This window comes from Bombus bifarius, unplaced genomic scaffold (genome assembly GCF_011952205.1).
Source record: "Bombus bifarius isolate JDL3187 unplaced genomic scaffold, Bbif_JDL3187 scf7180000009354_frag, whole genome shotgun sequence".
Taxonomy (NCBI): Eukaryota; Metazoa; Arthropoda; class Insecta; order Hymenoptera; family Apidae; genus Bombus; species Bombus bifarius.
Genome location: NW_022885067.1, coordinates 14,244 through 26,080, shown reverse-complemented (window position 1 = coordinate 26,080; position 11,837 = coordinate 14,244). Strand labels below are relative to the sequence as shown.

General features: G+C 33.2%; 1 pseudogene; it reads left to right on the top strand.

The window, feature by feature from the left end:
• The first annotated feature begins 1,646 nt into the window (after window positions 1-1,646).
• Window positions 1,647-11,402, top strand: LOC117215110 (annotated as a pseudogene).
• The last annotated feature ends 435 nt before the right edge of the window (window positions 11,403-11,837 follow it).

Sequence of the window (11,837 nt, the reverse complement as noted above, 5' to 3'; positions counted from 1 at the left end):
GTCACGAGACTTACGAGCTTCCTTGTAAATAGAAGATTAGTAATATTTCGTAGTTTCGTGATAGTATATAGACATTTTAGTGCTTAAACGCGCAATTTTTAGTTCGCTTTTCGCTCGCATCGGCGCTATGAAACGGATCAGTATCTCAACACTTTCCTTTAGTTCTACGAATCATCTTTCGACCGGCTTTTCTTGGCCTACCGTTTCCTAACGCTGTCCTAATACTATCGTCTTGCTGAGATCCTTTTTCCGATTGTATCTTCTGCTTATTTTATTATAAATCCGAACTTTCATTCACGTCGTATGTTTTACAGCGTAAAATCCGCTAGAGCGTTCCAATAAATGTAACCAGTAGGTGCTCTAATACTCAAACGCACCTGTGCGTATCTCTGCATATTTGCTGAAAAAAAAGATGAATCTTAAGTTACATTTTCAATATGCGTAATAAGCCGAAAATTTCTCTGATGCTAATCCTTCGTAACAAAAGGATAGCATCACTATATGCATGAAAATAGCATTTGGCAATCGTTAGAAACACAATACATGGATATATATGTAGTTGCCAAATTAACCTTCGCGGTGTTCAAAGTGAACGGCTAGAAACGATTGCTTTTTGCTATACGCGCATGGTTCGATTGCACCATAATTCGTTATTAAGACGTTTCGAGAGAGGCAAAGGATGTGGTGTCGCAACGTGTTGCGCTCGCACAATGCTCCTTGGATAAAATTCCCGGAGCGCGTATTATCGCGTACGCCGCGCGAACGCGTTGAACCTTCGCGCAAACAATAAGAGCGTGAACGCGAAAAAATAGCGTTGAGCACGTAACATTCGGCCTGATATCGTTGATTGGCCGCGAATCGTCAACATGCACGGGACAGTTTTACGTAAAGACATTCGATCCGTACAATTATGTTAAGACGTCGACCATAGAACGTACTACGTTGATGCAATTAAAATTTCAATGAAACAGGAGAACGCGCTAATAACTAGTCACCCCGTTGTTGACCATAACGTACAAATACTTTTGTTTAAGAGCTGCTCGTTAGTGTTTACCGCGTGCAGCGATTAAGTGACGAACAAATTACGTTCAAAGGGTATAGAGCTCGTTCTCGATTAAAATTCTCCTAACTTTCTAATGGTATTAGAAATTATAACTTGAACGTATGTACGCGACTGGCGTATAAATATCAGGACAGCCGCGGATATTTAGTATAAATCGAATATGTGTTCCATTGTCCTTAATTTCTTTTATTATCGATTATTATTATAATTTTTATATTAATATTAATATTATTTAATATTTTAATATTAATATTATTTAATTTATTCTATTATTGATTCGTTCCATTCCGTTTACGTCATAATACGTAGCCTGCGGATTTTTACGCATATTTTTCAGAATATAAAGGAAACGAAAGAAAAAACTAGAAGCTGGATAAAAAATTGTTTTACCTCGATTAAACGTTACAAAGCGTGCTACTTTCCGATGTTTTATATATTTCCACGTGTCACACGTGTACTTTGCAATTTTGCCCTTTCAGATTTCACAGAAATGCATAAAACTTCCGTGACCTAATTTTTTGGCACGTGCACGTGCTTCAAAATAAATTCGATGATATTAAATACCAGATTATAGGAACCAGAAATGAAGAGTTCTACAACGATGGAATGGGTAAATGATTGTCGATCAGACGAAAGACAATAGCAAACAACGATATAGCGATGATTAATTAATGGAAGATTTTTTCCTTTCAGCAAACAAAAATAGAACTTAACGAACTCAGTAATTGATAAATGATTACGTATAAGATAAGTGCATTTTCCAACTGTGAGTCATAGTTAACGTTTAGTTTAGCCTAGGTAGGATCTTAGCTTTGGAGTAAATAAGTATAATAGTAGCAAAAAATCGATAGAATTGTTAAAAGGCTGTGACTAATCCTGGTCGAGTGGTCAGTTATCATCTGAATCTATTGTTATTTTGCTAGTATACTTTTCGAATCATTTTCAGCTATTCTATGGGCAAGCATTCGTTTCTTTCGCGCATGCCACGTATCATTCGCTCATTAACTCGTTTTTGAAAGCTTTTACCGGCGAATGAAAAACGTAACGTACACTTGCGTAATGCGTTCGAAGTGTTCGTTCGTTCAATATTCATGTAAAGGTTAGGCGATACGCGTGATAAGTCGCGATGCTACGAGATGTGATTAGATGCGGATGTTAATATCTTGTAAATACCTTTCCTCGACTATGATAATCATCGAACACTAAGAAGCTAATTTAATGGGATTTTTCGCTGGGGTGGCTACTGCGTTCACGGGTAGCTTCTGGCAGTTCACTTTGTGTCGTTTTTTCGTTGGATTCGCCTTTGATAATTGCTTCACTATGATGTACATATTAGGTAACCGTTTTTCAATAATTTCTTTTTTGCCCTGGAATTGAGTTTGAAAGCCACACAGTGGCTACAAAAAGTACTTGTACGTATGTATCCTTATTTCCCAATGAAGCGTCTCTCTTCCTTTTTTTTAAATCAGTTTTTACGTTTCATTTTGATAGCATTAATTATTTATAAGCATGTATGAAAGTATTACAAATGATACGAAAGCTAATATTTTAATCAGTCTTATCTTAAGACTTAGTCTTAATTAATTGGTATATATTATAAATGCTGTTCTAAATACGATGGTGTACAGTTACTTTTTGTAATTACTGTAAGCAGGAAGATCTCTAAGTTTAAATAACAAAGTAATCTCTACAACATACTGTAAAACTGTTGTTATGCTTGATTTACGACTGACGTTTCTACAAGTATATGAATTTTGCAACAGAAATCACGTTGCCATGCAACAATTTAAATGAAATTGAAAACCATTCAAAGTTACGAAGAAAGATGCTTAAATACATATGAATATACATGAGGTCATACATATTTATTTTTTAACTGCGGCGTTTATATCAAAGAGAGGGAGAGAGACAGAGAAAAATTAATTTTCCTGTTTTATAAGAATTTCATGCAAGATAAAAATATGAAACTTTAAGATAGTTGGATTTATATATACCATTGAATATTTATAATATTTAAAGGTAATTAGTTCGCAATCATTTTCTATACTAATATTTTCCCTCTATACTCGCGATCAATTATAATTTTGTTTTCTCTTTTAACGAGACAATATTCTGATTACAAAGGATTAGTTGTTCAAAATTGCTTTTCATTTCTGGACAACTATAGCATACCAGGGTTTTCATAAATTTTCACTTCCCAACGGAAAGCGAAGGTAACGAATGAATGGTTCTACAACGAACGCTTCCACAACTATAAATCTATGTATATATATACATACATACATGTATATGGTTTTAATTAAAATGAACATCTTCTTCTAGCAAACTTATTTAAAATTCGTAAAAATATCACATAATAATATAAAACAATCAAGTAACATTTTAAATATTCCATTGAAAATTCTAATAAATTGTTTAATATAAGATCGATATAATTCATGCTGAATTCATTGTCTGATATCCATAATACAGGCAATTTATAATACAAAATTTTATTATAACTCTACATGAAAAAATTTCAATTATAATACTGTAGAAATATATTTTCCAGTTATTGTTCTAATATCAATATACTGAAGAGAAAATCTAGACTAGTCTCTGTCTTGAAAGATATTTTATACCCTGAAAGTACAGCGTTAAGACCCTGATTGAAACTTTTGAAGAGACTCTGTTGAAACGTAAGAACGCTGATTGAAAGTTCATCAGACGAGTCATTGAAACGAGTTTTCTTGATCGAATAGCAAGTTTGTCCTGCAGACAGCATTCCAATTGTGAAAATCGAGACCAAAGAAACTCAGGTGACGTGCATTAACCCTGAATCGATGACTCAAGCCGAGGTTGGAAAAATTTACAATTTGTTCGACAAAACAAGGCCAAGTTGACGAGATTCGTGAGCAAGTGGCTGGTTCGTTAATGATTTGGCGTTCGAATTTTCTTATTTCTATTCTAATTATCAAGGTCGATTAAACGATTGATCACGAATATTCGACGGAAATATTGAGAAAGAAGGCTCGATCTGTACGAGTGTAAATCGTATTTTAATCAATGACTTGAGAAAGTGAGGTATTGATTGAAACTAAGATAAGTGATACTAATTCGTTTCGAGCGCGTAACAAATTACATCATCGGATTCATTGATTTGCAAATAATTCTATATTCAGTTCCGTATTTATAATCGAGCGTAGCGAAGATAAAATGAAAGGGACGTGATTATCCGAGGGTCTCACAACTAGAGGAAAATGGATGGGAACGAGGAAATCCTTAATTGTAGAAACTGCGTAGAAAATATCATATATATTTTAATGGAAAATATCATATATATTTTAATAGAAATATTTTTGTACTTTTTTTTAAACATTAAAACTTTAGAGCTTTAGAAGCTTTATGTATTAGTATACGTATTTATACAGACTTTGAAATTCATAACAAATTTCTCTAGATAGATGCGGATTTTTTGTATTGTTTCGTATGTATACTTGTGTCACTTTTCTTTCTAACGATATTTAGTTAAAAAGTTCGTCTATATCATTTATAATAGATTTTGTTTTTATTTATATTAATGTTAATTTTATATTAATAAAAATCACTGAAATTTTCAGTATCATCATTATTTAGTATCATCGAATTTCTTTCTTCTTTATGTTCCATATTATTATTAAAATTCTGTAATAAACATTCAAATATCCTATAGAATATTTCCATTATTTTTCATGTATTATTTGCAGTCATATTTTCCGTATTTTATTATCGATAAAGTTTGAGTTGGTTCTTTAAATTCCTATTCAACATTCCAGCTAACCAGTCGATATCAATAACACGTGCCTTTCTTCCTGCCAGGATTTATAACTTATTCAAGCAGAACCTCACTCGACCAGCTCGTTGAAAGCGTAGAATTCGATCAACTTCATACAACTCACATACAAACTGCAGATAATGCTAACAGTGGGAGGAAAATATGAGACTGCAAAGCGTATAAACCTAGTAGTTTATAAAAGCATTTACATATTTGCCACAGAAAATTTATATGTATGTAGAATATGTGTTATATAAAACATTCTGAAATTTCATTAGCATTGTAATGATTATATTGGTAAAGTTTGAAGCATTTCTGAAGATGCACATAGAAGTTACGAGATATTTAATGCAAACATTTATTTAGTACAAATATACAGCATAAATAGTTATCTTAAACATGTAATAAATGGTTATCAAATATCGGGATTTATTAATATAATAAATGTTTGACTATTTTTATAATTAAATATTTTTGTAATTACTGTGAAATATATAATTACGCTAAATAATTTTGTATTTTGTATATAGATTTTTAAATTTACTTAATTGAAACTCTGCATTATAATAACCGTATTTATAATTCTGACGTCATATTCGATATAATTATTATATGACTTTATTACGGTCCTAATGAAATTGCAATATATTCATGAATATATAACAGAAACGTAATAATACTTTGTTGTACTAATTATGATACCATCATATATAATAAATATAAATAAATAAAAAATGTCTATAAATGCTAAGATACTTTTACGAGCCAACAGGCGAGAAGGAAGAAACGAAAGAAAAGAAAGAAGAGAACGAACGTTAATCAGTTTCAAAACGTTAACAACGTCCTTGCGTTGGACGGTGCTCGCGTTTATCGATTGGTCGCATTGCGAGATATCGGTCAGATTATTATTATTAATACGATCGTCTGTAATTTATCTTTGCTAACTGTGCCGCACGGAATCTTCGTTTACAATAAATGAGTTGTCGCTTTTGATCGAACGGTAACACGATATGAAATTACAGGGTGACGGAAACAGCTGGGAGAAAAGCGAATACTTTTTCTGCGCGAATAATGTAATGTTAAAGGCAGTAAACCTTGAGAGGCGAAGTGATGAAACGAGTGGTCTCAGAGAAGCTTCTTTACGTCTTCTTCTCCTTTCTGTATCCTTTCTATGAGAATAATATCTCGTCTTCAGAAGAGATCTCCTCGCCCTATCTACGCGTTGTAAAGGCAATACAAACTGAATGATACATATATTTAAAAAACGATATTTTGTTGGTTTTATGAATATTGATTTTTATAACGTGAGGTTCTTCTACTCTTATTTTCTATTAAATTAATGATACATATATTTTAGAATGGCTTTCGCAATGGTGATGATGATGATGGTGATGATGATTTGCGAAAGAAGATGTTGAAAATTACAGACAGCATAAATAATATTTAGATTTCATGGAAGTTGATTTTTGTAATGCGAGGTTCTTCTATTCTTATTTTTCATTAAATTTCTATGTAGAAAATTATTAAACATTTGGATATAACTGGGAGATTATTTCCGTTCATGCGTACCGGAGTTACTCGATGGTCTCGTACCGAAGCTGATAACCAACCCAGATTTTCAGGAAAGCGATTAATAGCTTAAAATTTATTCGTGCGAGATAATAATCCAAAATGTAGTTAAAGTTTTTAAGCATTGTTTGTTAGAATTACGAGAAAATGATGAATTAACAGTTATGTATAGACACGTTATATATATGTAGGAGGTCCAGAGCGTATTGGGAAAATTTACGGCGAATTAAACAGGAAATTCCGAGATATCTGCTCAAAATATCTGATTTGTGGAATTATCCTATAGCTATTTTATTTAATAAAAATTAATTCAGGTAATTTTAGAGAATAGAAATATCTGAAACTCGTGATTTAAACGAACGTTCGTCATTTTGGTTTATTATGAATTATAAATTGGTTCATTATGAAGCATGAAAAGTAAAAATCAATGGTACAAAGTGATCTTAAGTAAGGAAGCGAGTTCCATGGTAAACATGGTTCGAGCATCGCAATTATAATAAAGCAAAAAAAAAAAAAAAAGAAACAACCACTGAGCGGTAATTATCAGGAAGCCACTAGTTACGACTAATTGAAGGTGATTCCGGATTAGAAGCAAGCCACTATTAAGTGGCTAACACGGTTGCTTCATTAAGAGCAATTACTCCCTATTTTACGGCAACTACAAATAGATGTTGTTCACTATGATATATTTCCACGTGTTTATCGCATCTTGTCCTGTTATGCGATTAAAGAGTTACAACCTTGCGTTTCTAATTTATTGGACGTATACGCACCAGACATTAATTTCGTCTACGTATTCCTGAAATTGCGAGATTCATTCATCGCGAAGATCAGTTCAATTGTTCAAGATAACTTCTCATCGTTTTAATCTGTTTTCTTGTACGAAAATAGAGTAATATTTACTTGTCATTGCACTGTGGATATATATCGATATGTTCGTTCAGGAAGTCAATTGTTTTCATCGAATTAGACTCGACTTTCCGTAGAGAATGTTCGTTTCGACATAAATATGTATCTCAGGCTTATCGATCTTTCAATATCTACCATAAATAGCTTAACAAGGTAACACACGCTCGTGTTTGAATTATGTAAATGATCCTTTGACTCTAACGATCCGTTTATTCACAGTTAATTTATGATATTGCTAGTTACGCGTGATTCTACCTTTTGTATCTTTAAGAAATACAGGGTGATTGGTAATTGGTGGTACAAGCGGAAAGGGGGTGATTCTACGCGAAAAAAGAAGTCGAAAATATAGAATAAAAATTTAAATATTTAAAAATTTAAAAATTTAAAAATTTAAAAAATTTTAAAAATAACGTCAATTGAGACAACGATCTACAGTGAGATCCGTTATAACGAGACGTGATAAAGTGCACGCGTACCGAGCGAAAATTCAAAGTCGATTTTCTCGAAAACAAAGCCTCAAACGAAAAATTTTTATTCTATATTTTCGACTTCTTTTTTCACGTAGAATCATCCCCTTTCCGCGTGTACCACCAGTTACCAACTACCCTGTATAATTCGTAAATAGAAACGTATTCTTGTCGATAAGTATCGAAACACTTACGGAAATTTAAATGGGCTTGAACAATCATCGGGAAATTATTAAAGTCCTTGTTATTAGATCTAAACACGATTTAATCGTAGAATTAAACACGTTTGTTAAATTAATCTATATATTGTATATCTACTTTTTATATATTTGTAACTCAAATTTTTCTTCTTCATATTGCGTTAAGTTGCCCCAAAAGTTTCTTTCGTTTTATATTATTTTATTGAATTACGTATGATCTATTTTGTCCCAATGAATATAATTCAATAAAATAATATAAAACAAAAAATAGTATGCGTCTATTATCTCCTTACGAGACGAAAGAAATTTCTGCGACAACCTAATATATTGTTCCATTCTTTATTCACAGAATATTTCTTTCACAGATGATTCTTCTAAATATTATGTTTTTTATTCCAGTATTAGAATACGTTGGACCAAAGTGGAGGACATTCGTGGCGAATATGTCGATCGCAATATTCTTCACATTTGCAACTTGCATTCTACCCTGGATCGCCTATTATTTGGCCGACTGGAGGATGACCTGTATTGTCACCTCAGTTCCTCTTGTTCTAGCCGTAGGTACGCCATGGTTGATACCGGAAAGCGCTCGATGGCTGGTCAGCCAAGGTCAGATAGACAGGGCCATTAAAATCCTTGGTAAATTCGAGCGAATCAACGGCACCAAGGTGCCCGATGACATCTATAGACGATTCCGGGTAAATAAACCGATTACCGCAATCTTTTCCGTATTTTCTACTTTTATGATCTTTCCTGCTTTATGTGCGTTCTATAAATACCAATTTATATGCCTTTAAGCATATCATATAATCATTTTCTTTGAATAGAAGTCTAATTGGGTCTTTTACGTAATGAAAATTTGTTTACAACCTAGTAATTTTATATCTTATTCATCACCTAAATTGCCAGCGATAAATTGCTGTCAATTTCTGTTATTGTCTGTTATTGTCTATTTCTGTAATGTTATTTATTGAATTTGTATATTGTTTTTATCTTTGAAAATTTTTATACAAATAGATTAAACATTTGGAAACTGCTCAGTCTATGAATAGATCATGGCAATATTAACATTAATGTACGATATAAGGAGATAATCGACTTTCAGAGGTTTCATGTTTTATAAAGTAAAATGAAAAAATTTGCGAACGTCCAAGTAAACTATTTCGAAAGGATCGTCTCATACAAATATAACATAAACTTTCTTCCGGATTTTATCGTAATCTTTGTACACATAACAGATTCACATAAATTTGTAAGAAAAACAGACAAACGACATTAACTAGTTAAAAATTTGCTAATAACAGGAAACCTGTGCCAGAATCTGCAAAGAGGAGGAAGCAGACAAAACGTACTCCGTGTTGGATCTATTTAGAACGCCACGACTACGGAATATCACGATTCTATTTATTGTTATTTGGTTCGTATCGCTATTAAACAGATATCAAATAGATTGACGTAAAATCGGAATTGTATCTTGTAAAAATCTCACGAACAGTTTTATATCTTTTGTCTAAAAATACTTCATTTCTGAAGCAAGGAATTTGCTTCTCACATGAAATATGATAGCGTGCTTTTCTTCATCATATGAAATTGTTTTACGAAATATAGGATGGCGATTTCTTTGGTGTTCGATGGTCACGTACGAAACGTCGATAATTTAGGCCTGGACGTGTTTGTTACGTTCACGATTGCTGCAGCAACCGAGCTGCCTGCTGACACGTTCCTCACGCTCGTTCTTGATCGATGGGGCAGAAGATGGCTGGCGTGTGGTTCCCTCGTCATTTCTGGTATCTTCAGCATCTGGGCTTCTGCCGTTTCCAATAGTTCGTACATTTCGTTTTTATATATTCACCCTTCTATATTACTGATCAATCTTCTAAATAACCTAAGTCGATAATTCTGACTTAATCAGACGAATATTTTTCATTCGTATAACATTGTGCTTTTTGAAAGGAAGAAAATGTATATTTTGGAATATTTATAACATGCAAATGCTTGTAGATTATTTGCTACATTGCTAGAATAGTTTCCAAGCCCTATCATGTATCCGTTGTATAGATATTTTATTTCCCCTTCTACTGCTTTGATCATAAGATCGCTTCGTATTTCCGCATATATCAAAGGGCGTTGGCAATAGTCCTCAAAATGATGGGCTTCAGCGCTCCAGCAGTGCTATATGACTTTCAGTAGCCGTAATCCATAATACAATCCCTTAGATTCAAATTGGTTAGATTAACGTTTTATAGATAAGAAGTTTATTGCTTGTGCTTAGCTTAGAGCTAAGCATGCTTATATTAAGCTTAGCAAATGCTTGTATCAACTATTGCAGACAACCAGACAAATTACAGACAGATAAAATAATTTCTTCCCTTTTTATTCCTTAAAATTTTCTAAAATTATTTCATGAAAAATTAGAATTAAAAACTAATGCTAAAATTTTTTTTTCAGGTATATATACAGCTTCTCTGGCAATTCTCGGTAGATTTTGAATAAACATTTCATACAATATCGGTCTCCAATATGCGGCTGAAGTATTACCAACTGTGGTTAGAGCTCAGGGTGTAGCTTTGATACATATAATGGGATACGTTGCTAGTATCCTCGCACCCTTCGTAGTCTATCTCAATGTTGTGTCCTCGTTCCTACCTCTTCTTGTGCTGGGCACACTCGGAATTATGGGCGGTCTTCTGACTCTCTTTTTGCCGGAAACATTGAATAAGGATCTTCCGCAGACGCTGCAGGACGGCGAGGATTTTGGAAAAGATCAGAAGATGTGGGATGTACCTTGTATCGGAAGGTAAAATCACATAAAGGAACTTTCGGTCTCCTTTTTTCAAAGATATTCACAGATCTTCAAGCTCCAAGTTCAAGATTCTCAAGCATTCTATTAGATCTACATCTTCGTATGCTTTCGTATTACTTTCTTCTTAAAATCTGTTAAATCTCTCAAAAGAAAACTGGACTATCTTCTTTCTTCAAATGCTTTTTAAATCTTTTGAACAGAAGAGAAGGATCGAGTTGGGAAGTTATTCAAATCTTTAAGCGATTGGATTCAATATTTTTAAACGCAATGTTTTGACAGGAAACGCGAGGACGAGGAGACACCACCGGTCGCCATGTTCCGATCATTTTCTAGATGCAGTGCGAGGAATTCGATGAGAGCGCGCTTCGCGGTGAACCTTTAAGGAGTAGCATGCTACGGAGATCGAGTATAAAATCGAGGAAAAGCGAAAACTCGATCACAGAGGTCGAAAGGCTGTAGCGAAACGAAGTACAATATTTGTCGCGTTGATCTCGAGCAAAGAATCTTTAGTCTTCCAAAAACGTGCAATACATGTATTAGAGTAAGACAAGTTACTGAATCCAGGAATCTTAAATTCCACCGTCATTAATATTCATTATCACAAAACAGCGGATTTTTATGCAATTATGGATGATTCGAAGATACGAAAATTTATAGAATGCGTATGACGCAAAATTTTGTAAAATATCCGAAAGTACAGCACTATCGATGATATTTAATGGATAGAAACATACTTTTGCCCAAGTCCTTTCGATTGTATCAAATCTTTCAATTGTATTATTGTATCCACGAAAATATGCATTTGCATAAAGATCCGCAATGCAATTATCATCGCAATTTTTCATCAACAATGATTGATTAAAAATTCAATCATTAGGCGAGCGAATAAAAATTAGAGTAAGAACGTAGGTTAAAATAATAGTCGTAAATTGTCGTGGGTAGTTAATGTTAAAAATTAGTACTTTCCTTTGTTATAAAAGTTCCTGAAATTGTTCGTACAAAAGCTCCATCTTATAGAATATAGTGCAATAAT